General features: G+C 50.9%; 1 protein-coding gene across 2 annotated transcripts in view; it reads right to left on the bottom strand.

Moving 5' to 3' along the window:
- The window catches only part of Gfod1 (glucose-fructose oxidoreductase domain containing 1), a 110,992-nt gene that overhangs the window by 6,435 nt on the left and 83,962 nt on the right, over positions 1–20,595 (bottom strand). The gene's annotated exons all lie outside the window — the stretch shown is intronic.

Here is a 20,595-nt window from a genome sequence, read left to right as displayed (position 1 = left end):
GCCTATGTTTAAAAATATTTGCTGATACAAATAAGTGCTTTAATAGTTTCATAAATCTATAACATTTTATAAGCAATTATGCCACGTATAAAATAATGTAAATATATATATATATATATATATATATATATATACACACACACCATGGTTATACAAAAATACATATCTTTTTTTTAAATACATATCTTTTAAGATTATCTTATATACAAAATATTTTATATGCAAACTATGTTAACCTAAAAGGTTTCTAAATATCCTAAACATTTTTAGGATAAGAAGAGCAATATGTAGATAAAACCAGGATATAGGGGCTGGGGAGATAGCTCAGTGATCTAAGCACCTGCCTGGCAAGCGCAAGGACCTGAGTTCAAGCCCTGATACCTCATGCTGAGATGGCCCTGAAATTGGGTGTGGTGGTGCACACCTGTAATCCCAGTGCTGGAGAGGCCAAGACAGGAGGGTCACTACGAGTCCAAGCTGTGCAGTGAGACCCTGTACCAAATACTTAAATATTAAAAATAAAAATAAAACCAGGATATGGTTGTGAGCCTAATTTCCAGTCCAGAGAGGATTAAATGTGAGGAAGGATTCCTTAATGATCCCCTTTAAAGGTCTAAGCTTTTGGCATGCTGCCTCCCCCTCCCCCAGGGTTGCATTTGCAGTTTTGTTTTTTTCTCTTCACATTCTACATTAGGGCTGGCAGTGGTGGTAGATGTTTGTTAATATTTTTCTCTTCCAACAACCGGCAGATTTATGATGTGGAGGGGTGGGCTGTGGGCCCCACACACATACACACTCCTGCCCCAGGGTAGTTTGTTGCTTTTCGTAAGTGGCGCTCAGACCAAGTAAGAATTAGTCTTGCACAATGCCTAGAATGGTATATAAATTACCAGGACTGCAAGATGCCTGCCTGAAGCACTTTAGGAGGCTAAGTGGTTCTGGATCTGGCTCAAACAAAGGATCCAAGAGTGACATGGACTGAGAAAGGGGTTTATTCTGTACAAGCCATGAGGCAGGGAAAGGTAAAAACCACTCTGCTGGTCATGGAGAAACCATTAACTGCAACTCCAACAAGAAAACATGTATCTGTCAGCAAGCCCGAGGTAACGTGACCTGGGGGCTCTGAGGCAAGGTGCTTGCCCACTAAGGGCAGGTCCCTGTGGCCCAGTCTTCACACATCAGGTGGAGCTCTGGAGACTCCAGTCATAAGCAAGGGAGTGACCCCAAGAGAAGTAGGGTGATGAGACACCAATGAACTCTTGAAACAAGCTGGGCCAAGAGGGGGTTGGTGGGAGTCCTATGTCTGATCAGTGCAGTGAACCATTTTCCCCTGGCAAGAGAGGGCCAAACAGTTGAAGTAGTCAGGGCAAACTGGAGAAAAGAAACACAACAATAGCCACCGACTTCCAGGTGCGCATCTAGTCCTAGCCCCAGAGCTCCAGAATGGCTGAATCTCTGCCTTTTGCACGCTGGCAGAGCAGGCCTGCACAATCAGAAGCCCTTTTAACTCCTAGCAACCAGATGAGAGCAGAGTCTCTCACCGAGAGATGAGGCCACATCTGTCTGTGTCACCAAAAGAGCCACGCACCTATGTGAGAGCATATTATGATGACTGGACCTCAGAGGCATTGGGCGCACACCGCCATGGGCAGACTTGTATGTGAATAATTGGTGGGTCACTGCAGCGACAGGTGCCAGGTACTGCCAAGGTCTGCCTGGCACCTGTGGGGTAGAAGCATATCAGCTCTGGCTTCTGCTACACACTGCCTCAAGGTCCGCAAAACCAGGACACCTGACTGCCATCTCCTGAGTGTACTCTATTGGTCAGATGCATTTTGGTACCAGCAATCAAACTCAAGACCCCACCCACGCTTGCCAGGCAGGCACCAGGCTTCGGGGCCACGCTCCCGGCCCAGACAACAGGTTTTTCAAAAACAGCTTTTCTATGTAAAAACTCTAAAAGAAAAATAATTCACCTCCCTTACCGTGCATGTCTCGATAATCACTGAATGGAAAAGTCTCAGCAGCTCTATAGATTCTGATGAAAGCCCCAGAAAAGCTAAGATGAAATCCATTCAAAGAGACCATTCCACCTTGACATTCACACTTGGGTTCTCATGGGTCCAGCTGTCTCTTTCGCGAGGCTATTTGCGTATGGCAGTGACACACTACCCAATACATCCCTCAAGGACTAGCCTCGGGTTCGGTCTCTCCAGGGTCCCCAGCACTACGTGTCGTCTATGGTGGCAGCACTGCACAGGCTGTCACCCAGCCCCACACCTGCCTGAAGTCTCTTACGCCACTCATCCTGCACCGGCGGGCCCAGGGTGCACCTTAGCACCTGAGCAACATTTTCAATAATCAGGAGAAATTTCTAGGAAGCTGTCCTGAAGAAATAATCTAAAGTATAAGCGCAGCTGTATGCCCAAAGATGTGTCCTTGCTGCGTCATTTATTAAAACAAAAAGCTAGGCACAGTGCAAATGGCCAACAGTACAAGAATAGATAAGAAGACCGGGGCGGGGCCATATGATAGCATATTGTACAGCCACTGAAGATGCCCATGGAGACCGTTCAAGGGTGAGCAACATGATTATGATGCAATCTTACCAGAGAAGGGTTCTACTCAGAAGCATACTTGGATCTCAACTCTGAAGAGACAAAGAGAACCATCAGGAGGGACCACCTCAACATGTTCATAGAGGCTAACTGGACAGCTTTTCCTTTGTGGTGCTGGGAATTGATTACACTCAAGTGTTCACACACACTAAGTAGTATTCCTTCTACTGAACAGCATTTGCAGCCCTCAGATTTTTAAGTTTCTGGTGTTTTGATCTGAAAAAAAAAAAAACACTGGATTGTTTTTAAGCCTAATGAGACAAGATTGTCAAAGGACAGCACTCAGTATTGACAGAAAGACCCTCAGTGTCGGAGGTCCCAGCTCTCATGCATCTACCCCTACTCCCTGCGACCCAGTGGGATGGTGTGAGCATCCCAACCTTGGATTCTGTCAGAAAGTCAGGCTCTGTGGCCTGGTCTTCCTGCTCTGGTGGCTCAGAACATTTTTATGAGGGAAAAAATATACTGTCCTGGCCTCACCTTGCACAGCCAGGAGAGAGCCAGCTTTCTCGCCACTGAGCGGATAGGAGAGCCATCCCCTCACCCAGGGCCCCTCAGAGCACCGCAGACACACACACATTCCGGGCTGTGGGTTCGTACTGTCTCACAGCAACACAAGGCACCCTGCTTCTAAGGCAAGAAGTACAGAAGCTCGGTGACTTCAAGCAACCTTATAGAAAAGCACGCTGCAGAGAATAAAGCAAAGGCACTTAGAATGTATGGGGCCTACAACACTCCAAAGCCACAGCCAGCATGGAACAGAAAGCCAGGGACACAAGGCCTATGAGGAAGCGTGCTGTGTGTGCCAAGCCCAACTGCGGACTGAGTCTCAACAGAGCCCGGGGTGATCACCCCTGGGGTCTGTCCCTGTGCACGAAAGTGGGCATCCTGGAACGTTACCACCTTTGTCCACATGGTACAGTGTGGCCATGGGCAGGCAGCAGAGGACATGCGGGGACATCTTCCTAACCATCTTCTGCACAGACCGCTGACTCCCTTGCAAAGGCACAAAGCCTTTGGGGACTTTGGGCTTCAACCAACTTTATTTTTCAACATGAGAAGCCCTCAGGAACATGTCAGGAAAGAGCACTGTGTTGGCAGAGGGAGGATCCCTCCCCACCTACTCTCGGAGCTGAGGCTGGCAGCGGCTTGACAGGGATGGAAACCTTCACTGCTGCAAGAGCTATGGGTGAGCAGGATGCTGCTCGTCAGAGCTTTTATATGAAATAATTTCAGAAGCAGCTTTACCCCCCTCCTGAAGTCTCTCAAGGGGCAAATAGAAACATGGCTTCCTCTGAAGCCTGTTGAGCGTTTTTTCTATATCTGAGCTCAAATATCCACGGCCCCTGCGGAGAGCTGGTGCTCTAGGAGGGCTTCCATACAAGAGCCCTGCAGCCTCCTCTGAGCAGAACCAGGGTCTCCAAGACACAGCTGAGTCCTCGCTCAGATCTCTACCAGGAGAGGCCAGGGCTTTTGCAAGGGCTGATCCTTGATGTTATGGTCCCCTCCCTAGTCCCAGGAGGCAGTTTCCCAGGGACTTCCCCAAGGAAAGACACTGGCTGTGCTTGTCCACCATGCAGGTGCCCCCTGCTGCCCACCATCGGAGAGTCTGCTCTGTCACAGAGCATACCCCAACACTCTCAGGCTGGAGCACCCCAGCTCGCTGCCTGCCAGCCAGAGCATCTCCATCTGCACCCTCGCTTATCTAATTGAGGTGGGATCTGCTACCTTCTCACAGGCTCCTCCCGATTCTTCCTCTTGTGCAGACGCCTCTCATCTTCTGGAACCCCCAGGGCTGCTGTTCCTACAAGAGGCCTGGTCTGGCAGAGCCCCCACAAGCCCCGTCAGATGGGGCTTCCTAGTTCTTCTCCCACTTTCTCTGCATTGGCTTTGTCTATATGCTGTCCTTTGCCATTCCTAGTGACCAGGACCAACCAAGGAAAACAGCCATTAGAAGCTCACAGGAGGACTGTAGCAGGAACCAATTCCAGGATGCAGAGCTAAGAGGGGGTATCAAGGAGTGCAAGAATGAAGTGGGGGCTGTCTAGCTGACGTGGGCCTGGAAGAAAGCAGGACAGGTGACGTTTCAGCCGGGCTCTGAAGTATGCGTAGGAGTCCAGCCATTCCTCACTTAGATGTTCAAGCTGTCATCAGACCATGTGCCATGGTCAAACACAGGCCACTTGATCTGAGACCTACGAAACTACTAAACTGGAATGTTCCCAAAAACTATACGTAGATTCTCATATGCAGTTTTCTGAGAGAGGCTCATTAGATTCTTAAAAGAATCTATGATCCTAGAAAGGTTAAGACTGTAGTTTGGAATGAAAGGGGAAAAAATACATCAAAGGCAAATCTGAAGTTTCAGCACAACTAAGTGCTGTACAAGAACAGACAGGGTGACTGCGATCTCTCCACCTAGTCCCACTCTCGTATTTTATTTCCTCTTCTCCTAAGTTTTCCGCATGAGTCCACATCTGGGTATACACACGTACAACCACACACATTGTTTTCACTCAGGAGTGCAAGGACAGTGATGACACTGGAAAAAGTCGTCGGATCCCATTCAGCTGGTTCACCTGGGAAGAGAGTCCCGCGGGAGCAGGTTGCTCCCCAGAGAGCTCTGGGCCAACACAACTCCCCAGCTCAGAAGACAGTCCCGCGTGTGCACAGCGCAGATGGCCCAGTGTAAAACTGCAGCTGCAGCGGCAAGCTGAGCACTTCCTTACTTTTCACCCGACAGCGTCTTGCACACATTTCTGCCTCTGTCTCTATAACCACAACCGGGGGAGGCAGGTGCTAATACTGTGTGGAGACTGATTCCCCTCCACTCTCAGAGAATAAGCAACTTGCCTGGCTTCCTGGCCGCAGGGAACAGAAGAACTAGGGCTGGAACCTTGAGCGCTCTGTTTCAGACCCAGCCTGACGCTGACTTCTGCACCCCGTCTCCAGGCTGCTGAGGCTGCTCCTCACCCTGTGCCACCCAGAGACTGCCCACCCCTGCCCCGCTCTCACCAGCTACACGTGCCTGTGGGCACAGGTGCAGTGTCTGCAGCAGACAGCCCTGAAGGTGGCTGGGGACAGAGCCCGTAGCTGTGGGGGCGGCGTCAGAAGCTAGGATGAGGTGGGGGTGCGCTACTCAGCTGGCTGACAGCCCAAGCCCCAGAGCAACTTACGTTCCATCTTAATTTTGAATTTGAGATGGAAATGGGTCAGGGTGACCCATATTCAGCTCCTTTGTCACAGAAAGGGGTCACAAGCAATGAAAGGAAGTTAGTGAGCTGCCAGCGATGGCACTTGGCGATGAACTGAAACGTACAAATGCTGTCTGCAGCTGGCCCACCTGTCCCACGATGCCAGCCTGTGACCTGAGCCTTTCTGGGAACACAGCCCCTAAGGGCTCTCGAGTTTCCTGTAGTTGCTTCATGAGCATTATTAGCATCATCTAGGGACTAACGCTCCCACACCTAGCATGGGACAGTCCCCCTGTCGGGCAACCCAACATCTCCCAAAGATCAGCATCGTTGGGGTTACGGGCCAGGCCAACACTGAGAAGGGAGGCACGACACCGGGCAAGGACAGTGTGGACAGCCCCTAGGACAGGAAAGGAGAGCTTGCTTCTTCCAGTCCCAGAGCAGAGAGGGCTGGGGTGGGGGGCAAGTGAGAATGGAGGAGCCAGAGCCTTCCCAAGGACCCCCCCCCGAGTTGGCAGCCCCTCCCTGCCCGTAGGTGGCAAACACAAGCCAGAAGCCGGTGCCTGGGGGGACAGAAAGGACAGCAGGGACTAAGTGGTCAGGACAGGGACAAGAAAGCACCCAGGAATGAGTCCCAAAATGTTAGTCCCAGATAGCAAGGACTCCCGCTGTCCTGGAGCACTTACACAAGCAGCTGCCTACACCATTAGACACCGGCACCCCGGAGACATGGCCAGAGCCACTGAGCCACCTTTGCCTCTGACAAGCAGCCACCTCCTGGGGGGAGGGACAAAGGACCGAGTGCAGAACCACTGGCCACTAGAGTCAAGCAACAGATCCAACGGGTGGGATGAAATATCGGATTGGTCAGGTTAGCAACCTAGAAGGGCATGAAGCCCCATCACATCCAAAGCAGGAGTTTCCTGTCATCACCCAGCGACTCCACATAACCCCCAGGAAAACCCTGGTGCCCACTGCTGACTGAGAGATAGGCAGTCTCTCTGTGCATATGGCCCGGAAGACCACAGGCTCTAGGCTGGCACCGTCACACATGTAGGACACACTCCATGCACACCTAGGACACATCACTCACACATGCAGGACACTCCACGCATACTCCACCCCAGGACATACTCCACCCCACAGTGGCTATGCTTGAGTGAGAGGTGGCAGGTGGATCTACCCAGCAGAAATGTTTTTGAAAACCAAGATCTTTTACATAGTCTAAATTTTTGGCCTCTCTTTAAAAAAAAAAAAAAAAATACAGAAATACCTATAAACAGGTTTTCACCCCAAAACCTCCTGTACCAGAACCACCAGCAGCCACCGTAGCTAGCACAAGCAGCTCTAGCGCTGCATTATCTGCCAATCCCTCTGCAGCCTGGGACTAGTTTTTAGTGCTGGCCTAAGAAATGAGCACACTGGCTAGGGATGTGGCCCAGCGGCACAGTGCCTGCCTGGCAAGCATGAGGTTCTGAGTTTGATTCTCGGTACCAAAAGAAAAAGAAACAAACTACCACACTGGGCAGCAAGAGCAACACACATTGCTCTGTTCCAGGTCTTGGGGTCAGAAACGCAGGTGGGCTTAGCTGGGGCCCTGCCAGGGGACCACAGAGCCATTAAGGAAGCTCTGCTTCCACGTCTCTCCTGGTTGTTGGTCACACTCAGTTTCTTGGGGGCTGAGTGTGGCTGAGGCCCCTGTCTTTCTGCCACCTGTCGAACTGCTGCAGGTGCCTTGTCACTCACTATTTGTGCCCACATCACCACGCCAGACCAAACCTTTTTCACACATGGCCTGGCTCTCACTTCCATTTACGGCACCAGGGGAGAGGAACTTGCCGCCTCTAACAAGTCCCTGGGATGAGATCAAGCCCACCCAAGTGGCCTCCTTTTGCCATAGGAATGATCCCAGGAGTGGCACCAGGGGACAAAAGGTACCAGCAACTCCACCCAGTTGGTACCACCCACTTCACCCCAGAGGAGTCCCCAGTATTCTCCCAATACCAAGCGTCCCAGACACACATCTGCATTGCCTTTCAAACCCCCTTTGTTTCTAGCTCTTTCAGGAGTTTTGAATCCATCAAAAAGCTTTCATGAGGTCCTCTAGGGTTTTAAAAACCTATAATTAGTCTACTGGTTACCAAGGAGATTTTGTCCCTGACTCCAGGCTCCCTAGAGGTGGCAGCAGCAAGTACAGGTACAGGAGGGTCAGGAAAAAGTACCAGGAAGGAAGTAGAGGAGCTAAAATCGGCACCAAGGGTCAGGGGCTTCTCACAAAACCCCACTGATGCCAAATGGGGAAGCTGAGGCTTGGGATTATGAATGCCCCAGATCCACGGCATGTGGCAGGGCCAGGGTGCATGGTCAGTACCGGGATCCCCAAGACCTGTGCCCCCATTTTCCATCCAGAGAATGGCTGCGTCCAGGAGGGTGTGAGCAAGTTCAGTGACTGAGCTTCAGAGCCACCGGAAAGATGCAGAGCCCTAAGCCAGGGGGACACCGAGGCCCCAGGCTTGTGTTGGGAAGTGACTGAGGATGGTGACAGAGTGAGGACAGAGTCTAATGCTTGAGTCGGAAGAACTGGAAAGCCAGAAGGGCTGGCACAGAGGACAGCAGTCTACGTGTTCCACACATCGCAGTGGTAACCAACCAGAGAAGCCAAAAGGTGATCAGGAGGAATGGCTGGGGAAGCGGCCATTGGGTGACAGGCTCCCCACTGCAAACACAGCAAGATCCCAGGGCTCCTGCCTCTCAGCAAAGGAACCCAGTCACAGCAGGGTTGCCACAAGCTTCCCTGCTACGCAAGGAGGGCACCACCAGAAACCACTGTGGTACAACAGTCCAGGGACACAGGTGCAGCTGGGGAGTGGGGGTGGGGTGCTAAACTTGGCTAAGACAAGAAACAATCCAGTGCTCCTGCATCCTGATGCGGGGCTGGGGGAGGGAGGAGTTTCTTGTTCTTCAGCCAGAGGGAAAGAAAGGGTATCCCCATGAAAACACTGTTTGCCTTACAATCTTCAACCCAAATAAGCCCTGGCCAAAGGACAGCAATAAAGGCTCCCTCAGCCCAAGGGCTCCACCCTCAGCAGGTGGTGATGATCCTGAACACAAGTTCCCCCAGCCTCACCTACCAGGTTGTTTGACAGCTGTCACAGGACAGGGAGATGGTGCCTGGACAGTGATAGGCAACTTACTGGGCAATCACCAGGCATCTGTGCAGGTTTGGGGACTGGGCCATTGTCATGTGCGAAGGGTGTTCTCACTGTGTAGGCTGTGCTTGGGGAATGCACCACAGGACTGCCTTGGTAGGCAACACAGCCTCTGCCCCTGGAGACCCAACCCAGCAGTGTGTTTTCCCAGCAGCCCTTGCAGGAAGCAAAGGCACACACTTGGGTTTGCGCCCAACTCCACCTAAGCCAGGAGCCTCTGGTGCACTGAGGACCAAGGCTTTCCTGGCACCTTTTATTTTCCAAGCCTATTCTCCTCAGGGCTGTGACAAGATACCATCCCTCCCTAAAACCAGCCTTCTGCACAGATCAGCCAGATAGGTGATGCTGCTTATAATTCAAATGCTGCTTAAATACTGTAGGTTTCCAAGCTTTCTGGACCCCTGATTGCAAAGATTGACTTGGACACAGAGGAACCACTGCGGAGTCATCGCCCTCATCATTGTCATCGTCGTTGACTTCTTGTTGTTGTTATTGTATTTAGTACAGGGGCCACAGGGTCTCACTATGTAAATCAGACTCATAGTGATCCTCATGTTTTCAGCCTCCCAAGTGCTGGATTACAGGCGCGCACCACCACGCCCAGTCTCAATCAGGGTCTCAGTGCATCCCAGGGACAGGGCCAGCATGGCACACAGGGGATCGAACCCCTACCCCCGCGCTCTACCTAAGCAGGCACTTTGGTCCACTGAGCTATCTGGCCAGCCCTTCACTGGGTCTTCTTGAAGCTGCCTGAGATCTGGCATGATTTATTGGACAGGGAAAGAAAATAGAGGTCAGAGCGAGGCCTGAAGTTCTAACTCTGCATTTGTGAACTCTGTGACCCAAGCCATTCACCGCCAAGGAAGCTCAGCTTCCAGGGCTATGAAACTGGAATAATAACACCTGCTTCCACGGGAAGGATGGAGTGACAGGCACCGCGCTGACGCATAAGAAGTGCCCGTAAACATCTGCTTAAGTCCAGAATGGGTCCAATTAAAATGGCACAGCTCAGCTCTTCGAGCTGCAGGAATTCCAAAGAAGCCAGGGATAGGGAGGTAAGCGCAGGGCAGAAGAGGCACAGAGGAGAAATCTGAGTGGGTCCTCGGCCTGCATTGGTTCAACGCTGTTTGTGTCATGGAGCTGAGATCTTCGGAGCCAACTCCTGAAGATGCCAACATGAGCGGTGCGTACAGGAAAGTACACTGCAAGGCAAAGCCTCTGACGGGAGCGAGGTCACTGTTCAGAGGCAGCCAATAACACCGCGGGACGAGTCTGCTGTGTGCTCGGCCAGGCTGCCTGGGTCGGAGCCCAGCTGCTCTCACAAATGAGAAACAAATGCAGAGCTGCGCACTCTGGCCATGCCCGGGTGGGCACTGCAGTGGGGGTCAGCAGGAGCCCTGAAGCCAATGTCAAGCCCAGTCTGTGCCACGCACACCCCTGGCAGAAGCTTCTGCTGGTGACCAGAGAGGCAAGGCTGAGCCAAAGCAAGGTAAAGGCTGCCTGAGTGTGTGGCTGAGCACCTTACTGGCTGCTCCTGGTAGATCATTAGAATTACAGGAGCCACCAATTAAAGCCTCTCCCCAAATTGCCAACTCCCCACCTTTCAGCACAGCTGATGTTTTGACAGACCTGCTTTTCCCCCCTTCCCGGGCCCAGGATTCGCGGGAAATAATTATATCCTGTCAACAGAGCACAGAACCTCAGAACCTCAAACAGGAGCGCAGAACGGGGTAGAAGGGTGTTCACAAAGCACCCGTCCCCTAGTGGAGGCCAGGCTCACCTCTGCAGCCTCACACCCAGCTGGTCTCTTCCCTCCTGCTCTCTCTTCTCCTAAAGGAATCCTGCTTAACTGGCCACTGCAGGACCAGATGACCCAGCTGACAGCAGCTTGCAGGGCTGCGGGACTCAAGGCTGAGCAAGTGCTCACTGCAGAGGAGACCAGAGGGCTGCTCCAGGTCCTGGCAGGGGTGAGTCCTGGAACTGTTTACTTCTGCAACAATTTGCAAACAATGTGGCTGTCTTTAAGGCTGAACCCACTCAGCAGGAAATCCCACGACACCAAGCACACCCAGTCTTTGTTGGAACCAGCCACCTGCTTCAAAGCAGATGAGGAAATGGGCTGAAGAATTAAATTTTAATGCTTTCTTTTCGCCCTAATACTGTGAGAAGCAGGCCCTAGAAGCAGAGCCCCCAGCAGGTCTGCTGTGGTTCTCTGTGCATTTGAGCACACGTTTATGGGGAGGGACACTTACCAGCTCCCAGGAGCAGGTTCTGCAGGGCACTGTGCCAGGGCAAGACTGGCTGGGCTCTGGGCCACTCCCTCATGATCCCCGCATAGTACTAGAGCCAAACACGTGGGGAGATGGCCAGTGTCTTGGATACAGGAGATGCCTTAGAGGAGTGCCAGGTACAGAGAGCAAGGGCAGAGGCCCGGGCTGGGTTTGGTGTTCTCCAGCAGAGAGGGCGTGTCCTGCACCCACCCTGTCCATCCCTAGCTCCTCCCGAGAAAGGCTTGTCATGTCAACCACAGTGCTGTCTACATGCCCACCCTACAGCAAAGCCAGCATCAAGCCACACACTGGCAGAGGCACAGGCTAGCACCAAGCACAGGCCAAGGGCACTACCTGTGTCACCTTGCCAAGTCCGCCTAGTCACCTGCATGGGCCCTTGTGGTTGCCATGCCGCACACCATGAAGCCAATCTCTCACCAGTCCGCGCCCATATCCACACCCTACAGAGTGGCCAAACCAGCTTCAGACCCACAAAATCTGGCTCCTTGTATCGGGAGTCATCTCAACTACAATGCATTGGGATGTTAAATGCAACCTGAGAGGTGATAAAAATATGACTGGGAAGGAATGAAGTCATAATTATAGATTTTCCTGTAACCATTCATTCAACGCCACAAAGATTTATTAAGACGCCACAGGAAAGAAATGGGAGGCAGGCACCCAGGTTCCCACAAGAACCTGTAATTTCCACTACTGTCTTGTGCACTTTAGTTAGAAGCATGGGTCTGGCCTGAAAGCCTCAGGACCCCAGGCCCCAGGTCCCCACTGCAGACACACAGCGCCAGTACACATCTGTGCACAGCCTAATGGTGCTTCAGTTATTGATGAATCACACCCCATTCAAGTCAGTAGCAAAGGGGTCAAGGACTCTGTCATCTAGTGATGCCCTGGGGCACACCGCTCACGTCTGTGTGATGCTCATGTAAGCAAACCTACTGCACTCACCTGTAAATAGGGCACAGCATCCTGTGCAGCCCATACCACTTGATCATAAAGGGCCATACTGATTTATGTACTCACTATGCCATGTTTTTAACCCTGATTTTGAAATACACTCCTCTCACTTATGACAAAAAATGCCATGTTTATTGTAGAACTGCATGTTCTACTGACAACAGTGCTCACCATCTGGTTCGGTCTCTCGATTGCACATTAAGCGGATAACTACTAGGCCATTAAGGCTTTCGGGCCCTCTGCGATGCTCACACAGTGCAGAAGCCACCTAACAGCGCGGTTCTCAAATCCATCCCCAGCAGTAAGTGCTCTAGGACTGCTTTCGCATTGGAAGGAAACTCTGATATTTAGAGAAGCTGCTGACTTTGAAGCTCAACATCAGTGTACGCTGGCATCCATTTTCTTTTCCCAAATGTAATTATGATTTCATAAAAACGGGGGAGTTGCCTTATACGGGTCAATACTTGGCTTTCTCTTCAACATAATACTTGGGTTTTTGTAGAAACCTTTTCGTAGTAGTGGACAATCTAAAAAGACGGATCGTATGAGAAGCCCTTGAAGACCTCAGAGGGTTAGGGAGGAGAGATGAGAGTATGATCCTGGGGCTTCCCAGCCAGGTGTCTTAGTACTTTTTTGACTGTCAGAATAAATAGAACTTCCTGATTTTTCTGACGCAAACTAAAATATTAGCCTCTTGGAATTTTTTTGAAAAATACAAGTGAAGACAACAAATCTAGGTGTACCTCTGATTAAATTCCTCTGGAATTAGGAGACTTCTCTGCCCTTGAGGTTCAAGTTCTGTTCCACTGTAGTCTATGGATACTATTTCGAGGCTCTAGATCATTCTTTCTAGTCATAAAAGGCAGATCCCCAACTCCAGGAAGAAGCAAACCACCCTCAGGATGCAAAGCAGGGTGGGAGCTGTTGGAGGCCTCAGAGGTCAAGTTCCTCTGGGGCACGCAGCAGCTGGAATTCTCTTCTGCCTCTGAAAACCAACCAGGCAGTGGAGAATAACTCAGTTGCTTAGCAACTACTACACCAGATGCCAGGGAAGAGCAGAGGAGGTGTGTGTTGGCTGTGAGGTTGACATCTAGTTTCATGCATGTGCTAGTCCTCTGTCCACCCAGGCCACTGTTCCCATGGGCTCTGATGCTAATAAGCTGTGGAGCTTCAGCTACCTTAATGTGTCACTAGAAACCACATGAAGGAGGCCGCCTGCTGTCCTTCAAACTGACAATTGGTGACCATGGGAACAGCCTTAAAGACGAGCCAATCTGTGACAAGAAGCGGTGAAGGTTCTGTGGGGGCTGTGGACCCAAAGCCTGAGATGTGCGGTCTGAAGAAAACGCTCACCCCCCCTTCTGCACCAAAGCCCAAATGATCCCACCACCTGGAGGAGCGCGCAGGCAGTACTGGCACGTTTCTACAGGTCCCTTCAAGTACATCTCCTTACAATGCTGTGTTCATTAAACAGCCAATTTGCATTTACTTAGGAGGCATGGGACAGAGGGGAGGGGGAAGGCCGGCCTCAGAAGGGGGAACATGACAGCACTGCTAAGAGGTGCACTTCAGGGAAGTGGACGGTGGTTCACTTCTCCCAAGCACTGCCCAGGGTTTCCTCGGCTCAGCCCTCAGTTTCAAACAGGTGCAGCCACTGTGTACTCATCCTTTGTGTCACCTGTGCCTTCTGCCCAGCTGGACCCATGGTCTCACACCCTCTCCAAAGTCTAACTTAAGTTCCCCCGCCTTTGTGCCGCTCTCCTTGCGCCTGAGGCTCAGTCTCTCTCCCTCTTTCACGCTTGTAGTTGCCTGAGAGGGTTACAACTTTCTGAGTCTTTATCCTACAACAACTGGAGTCTTTAGTCATTGCCTGTCTAATACCAAGGACTCCAGCCACCTTGAGCTCTTCAGCAGGGAGTGAGCTCTCCCTAATGTGCCGAGCCTCCATTTATTTGGAGTCTATATAAAAGAGGGATGGTAGCATCGGCCTCCAAAGGCTTTTATGAATATTAAGTGAGACGACTTAGGCAAGCTACTTGGCACGCTTGGTGAAGCGCTGCGAAACCATCAGGTACAAACAAGCATTGAGTACTTCTTGGTGTCTTCGGATGACTTTGCACAGTAACTACCTTCAACAGATCTTTGCTGCTTGAAGCTAACCCAATACGGGAACGAGGACAGAAAGCCAGTGGAGGGAGAGTTCCAGTGGTTAATTATGGCTTCCAAGGACACAAGGTTTTGTTCATAAAGATCGGCGAACACAAATTGCGTTTGTTTCTTTGATGGCAGAGAATGAGAAATGGACTTAAATCTCAGTGACCTTGCCTGGAACCTCCTGAAGGTGCCAAGGATGTTTTGGCAGTGAATACCGATAAAAGCACAGGAAGAGGAGCCAGACTGCGGGCTGAGTCTGACCTCCAAGCTCTACTACTTATTTTGGACAAGTTAATCTCTCTAAGCTAACCCCAGTTTCCCTGTTGATAAATGGGGATAATAAGAGTGTCCATTTTATTGGAGAACCATCTCAAGAACTTAGTGTAGGTTCTGGAACAGAGTATACAGTTAATCCAACAGTGGCCAAGGTGCTGTTGTTGCCAGTGGCTGCAGTGGGACCTCTCTTTAAAACGGTTGATAGACAGTGACTTGTACTGACTAGATTGGTGGTGAAACTGCCTGTGGCAAAGGGGGGAGCACTCAGGACTGTGATATTTGCTAGACCAGGGACCACTCCAGTGGGCACAACATCCCTGCTGACCACGGAGGCAGCCCTCTTGCTACACTAAGAATTGCTCCTTGCAGTCTTGGTGTTTTGCCCATCAGCCCTCTCAGGTAGATAACTCTCCTCACTGCTTATTGGGAAAGGGCTGGCTGACTAGATGAAGTGCGTGGACAGGAGCACAGGCGTCAGGGAGACTTCCAGGGAAGAGAAGAAGTGAATGCATGTGGCCTGCATTTCTTAGCTCGCTGTCCTCATGGAAGATCACACACTCATGGGCCAGAGCAGGGTGACCCTGCAGCCAGAGCGAGGCAGCTCCTGCAGCTCCATCCAGAACAGAGCAACAGGGTCCTCCACCAGTCTCCTCCCTCTCTCTTAGCCCCGAGTCTGTGGCACCAAAGCCTACTTGAGTCCCTTTCACTCTTCTTGCTTGGTCTCCACAGGCTTTACCACAGGATGGAAATATCAAATGGAAAATTCCAAAAATAATTCATACTCGTCAGTTTCAAAACGTGTGCCATGCTGCCCAGGATGTGAATCACCCCTCCTTCCAGCTCATAAGCCTGAGAAACCTCTTCTCTTCATACATTGGCTACCCACCCCCGGGGGGGGGGGGAGAGTGTTGCTGCCATGATACAATTGGCCTAAAGAATGAATGGTCAGGACAGATTGAACAGCAATAGGCACACGCTGGGTGGTCTGACAGCCACCGCCTTTGGCACAGGCCTGCCCAAGAAGCCCTGGATCTTCCACAAAGAGCCTGCACGCAAGCACCGATGAAACTCAGGTATCAAGGCCTTGCCTGTCCTGGGGGAGTCGGATCTTCCAGGATCACAGAAATTTGGGTATTGTGGTCTCACAGGCTGGTCGGCTTGATGCCAGACAGCAGCCAGGCTTGCTCTTTACTAGGTAGGAGAGTTAATTCTCATGGTCTGGCTTCCTCCAGTAATGCCCTGAGGAGCGAAGATAACTTAGTAAAATGACTGGCTGCAGAACTCACACACAAATGGGAACCCTCTGCTACTTGAGATAAAGAGCCCAACAGCCACCCCCTGTTGGGGGGGTTTCCCCAGTCTTGTTCCTTCCTTGGCATCAAAGCCAAGCCCTGTCCTCCCCTTGCCAGATGAGCTCCCAGCTTCCCTTGCCTGGAGAGATCCCACCCAGGCTGAGCTGCCCCTGCCCCAGGTCCAGCTGAGGATTCCTCCCTCCAGGATGCTCCAGGCCTAGGATAAGCAGAGGGGCGTAGGCCTTTTCTCGTAGCATGTGCCCATCACCTGCCCTTTCTAAAATTGCCATAGTACAAGTCTGGTGAGCAACATTTCTATGTTTCTTTCCTTTGTTTTTAATAACTATATAAATACCCACAAAGGTAGCACTCAACTGCAAGCTATGCAAAAGAGCAACCCTCCTTCCAATAATCACAGCCATTGTTTCTTGAGCGCTTAATGTTTGCCAGACATGGTGTTAAATATTTTATCTCTGATCTTTCCTGCAAAGTGAGATAACTGCTGCCCTTTCACAGACCAGGAAACAGAGGTGCAGAGGTAACACAGTTAACCTATGCTAGGTCTCAGAGCTAATAGCTGCACTGGGATTTGAACTTGGATCTGGAAGCCCAAGCATTTCCTTTATGTACCTCTCAAACTGAGGGTCATGCTGAGTAACAGAGAGTGTGCCCACAGCACCGTCACCAGCACGACAGACGGCTTTTTTCCAGGAGGCAGTGACAAAGATTCTGAGTCCTGTTGGGGCTCAGAAAACTGGTACTTCACCCCACTGAGAACCTTGGAACTCACCTCAGAAGCAAGGCCCCGCCGTCCTGCCCTGCCCTCCCCCGCCCCAGCCAGGGAGGGGCCTTCTACCGAGTTTCCTCATTGGCCTGGAGACCAGATCTACCCACCAAAAGAACACAGGCAACTTCTGCTTTCTTGCCAGAAATATCACTAACTACAGAGCACCAAGCTCGAATCGCGCGACCACGGAAGCTGGTTGGCACACCTGGATGGACTCTGATCACGCACTAATGCCCTCTGATTTAGCACAATCGGGAGTCACTTACACACCACTGTCTGTTCTGTATGGCAAACACACTTTGTCCAGGCCTCTGTGCACTCTTCCAGCCCACTGAGTATGCTGAAAACTGTTTACTGTTTGTCTCGAAAATGTGCCTACATTGCCCATTCTCTTTCCTCTGCTATAGAAAAAGAGGTCTACTTTTCTAAAGTGCTGGGCTGGTGAGTAATTATACTCTGTGATCGATTTTGTACACATAGTCAGCGTGTGTGTGTGTGTGTGTGTGTGTGTGTGTCTTCTCCAATTCATGTGAACGTGTCCCAGCAGCGCCCCAGGAGGTACAGGAGAAATTCTCATTTCCCTAACAGTATTCTGGCACGGCAGGTGGAATGCCAACAGCCCAACCCTTAGAACTCTTCGTGGTGGCCGCAAAAGGGACTTTGCAGATGCGACTGAAGTCAATCATCATGAGAGAGGGAGATTATCCTGGATTATACAGGCAGGCCCAAAGTGACTGCTGTGCTTGTTAGGAGGAGGAGGAGACAGAGATCAGAATAGGTGATAGAATAGGTGATAGAATGGATGATAGGACAGGTGCCAAGCAAGTGAGAGGTCAGAGTAACAGAGACAAGGGCAGGAGCCAGGGCACACAGGTGGTTTCCAGAAGCTAGAAGAGGAAGAAGCTCCAGGAGGAGCTCCCTGTCAACACACTGAGCTTAGATCTCTCAAGAATGCATCTCTGTTGTTTTTTTAATTTAACTTTAATTTAATTTTCTATTCTTTTGATACAGGGTCTCGCTATGCAGTTCAGACTCATAGTGACCCTCCTGTCTCAGCCTCCCCAGTTCTGGGATTACAGGCATACACCACCACACCTGGTTTCAGGGCTAGCATAGCGCACCCAGGGTTCCAGGACTGGCACGACATTCGGTACCAGGGATCACACCTAGGTCCTTGCGCTTGCCAGGTAGGCGCTTATATCACCGAGCTATCTCCCTAGCCCATCTCTGTTGTTCTGAGCCACAAAATCTATGACAGCACCAGCAGGAATCTCATGTCCCTGAGGCTGTTTCACGGCACAAGGAGGGACAGTCATCCCCCAAGAAGAAGGAAGGGACTGCAGGCATGCAGTGCCCCACACCTCAGCGCCACCACCAGGAGGCCAGGTGTTGGAAGGAGAGTTCAGGGAGACACCAGGCATCATAACAGCCACCTAGGAGGCTCAGAGCAGAGGCGTGGCATTGGGGGACCCCTAGAAGCCAGCCTTAGAAGGAAAAGGTCACGAGGCTCCAAGCCCTGGATCTCTCCATCTGGGCCCAGGGCCTGCCGTGAGAAAGTGACCTGCACTTTTACCGAGCGGCTTTTCGTTTCCTGTTTCACTTTCAACCTGGTGTCATCTCTGGAGCAGCCCCTGTCATGTCCTGAAAGGGAGGGAACCAGGCCTCGTACTGGACTGCAGGACCCACCTGTCATCTCCCTGGAGCATCTTTTTACTTAATAAGTTGAGAGGAAGTAGGACAGCTTTTTTTATTTTATTTTAGGGAAGGGTCTACAGGGTGTTCAGGGTCTCACTACTAGATTGGACTTGTAGTGATCCTCCTGTTTACAGCCTCCCAAGAGCTGGGATTACAGTCACATGTCACCATGCCCAGTCTCAATTGCTGTCTCAGCACACTCCAGGGGCTGGGTCCGCATGGCAGGCCGGGGGATCAAGCCCTGGCCCCCATTTTAACACACTGAGCTATTTGGCCAGCCCTTTTTTGTTTTTGTTGGGTTTTTTTGTTGTTCTTATTCTTGCAGTACTGGGGATTGAAGTCAGGACCTTCGGTTTACCAGGCAGGCGCTGAAGCTGCTAAGCTATATCCTCAGCCCTAATTATATTTTAATTAAATGAATCTCATATCAAAATAAACACAGACATGTTTAGAAACAAAATCATGCTTTGCATTAATTTTAAAAGAAGACACTTCTAAGCATGAGCAATGTCCCTAGGTAAGCCCTCTCCCAAAAGACACATCTCCTTTTCTCTGTCCTTAAGCAGCTCAGGAGTAAATGCAAGAAGCTGCTTTTTAAATATAGCGAAACCAAAGCTGGAGTCTCCGAGCTGGGTGTGACTGCAAGGCACTGTCAGTGACAAGCTGTGTCATGTGTCACAGAGACTGCGTTGTGTCGTATGTCATACACACCGGTCACTGTGCTTGACCTCAGTTTCCTAAAATGGAAACAAGAACTCTTATGTCACAGGACTGCTGTAAGGTTAAAAGAGCACAGGCTCGTACACACCTCGCGAGCCAGCCCAGCTCACTCTGCCCTTCACTGCACAGCCTTTCGCGACACTGTGCCTTTCCACAGGTCAGAGGTTTGTGATAACGCTGCATGCAGCTGGTCCGCCGGTGTCACTCCTCTGACAGCGCAGGTAGCCATCAGCATATTTTTAGCCAGAAATTATTTTTCAGTCGGAGTATGAACATTTTCCTAGACAAATGCCATCACCAACTTCACAGACTACGATATAACTCTTGTATGTACTGGGAAGCCAGCAAAATGTACACAACCTGCTTCACTGTCACAGTCCCTGTGCTGCAGCTGTTCTGGAGCGGAACTCTCACTGCGTCTAGGACCCGCCTGCTGAAGTAGGTCATTATTATTAGGTCCCCAGCACTAGCAGACACTATCCTCATCCAGCTCTCTTCGAGACCCACTTCCTTACCAAAGCCTGGCTATAAGGGGCAGGAGCCAGGGAAGGCTGGCTTCATACACGTTCAGCAGAGACTTGGCAAGCTGCTCCTTTGGAACTATTCCAAATATATAAAGACCTTTTCACTGAACTACATCCCCAAAGGTTTAATTTTCTTTTCTTTTCAATTTTTGATATAGAGTCTCACTAAGTTGCTCAACTGCCTACTCTGGGCTTGAAGTTATGATCCCCCTCCCTCAGCCTCTCAAAGTGTCAGGATTCTGGGTGGGGTGTGGTTACTGAGGTGTATATATTTACCAAAACACTTTCAACTGTACACTTACTAGCTGGCATTCACTGCACAAGAGTTTACCTCAATCAAAACTTTTTCAGGGAAAAAAAAGTCTCATTTGCTCCAAACACAGATTTTGTGAATTTGACGCAGAACGCCTGTGTGTGCACACAAATAGTGAGTGTGCAGGAGCAGGGGAGGCGTCTAGGTTTGGTCAGTGGGCTCCCCTGGACTCAGATGAATTCAGCTAGGATCCCTGGGCCTACAGCAGAGCAGTCAGCCCCTCCCTGCCTTGTTGGGGCTCTTGGGGGACTTGGGCAATAGCAGCTGCTCTGCCTGCTGTTCACGATGCAGCCAGCTTCAGGGCTCAGGGCTCCGGGTTCAGGCCAGCAGGTGGCTGCCACTGTGAGCAGCACCCCAACCAGGAACCAGGAGGGACACGCAAGGGCCCAGGGCTCTTTCTGAAAGCTCCTCACTGAAGAAGATGCCACAGTTACCAGCTGGACTTTTATTTCTTCCATCACAAAACATCAGCCAATCAAGGTAACAGCAGGATGGGGCTGGTGAGATGGCTCAGTGGTCTAAAGCACCTACTTAGAACAAGCTAAGCAAAGCACAGGGACCGCGGTTC

This window comes from Octodon degus, unplaced genomic scaffold, assembly GCF_000260255.1.
Source record: "Octodon degus isolate 3935 unplaced genomic scaffold, OctDeg1.0 scaffold00023, whole genome shotgun sequence".
NCBI lineage: Eukaryota > Metazoa > Chordata > Mammalia > Rodentia > Octodontidae > Octodon > Octodon degus.
This window is presented reverse-complemented; position numbering and strand designations above follow the sequence as displayed.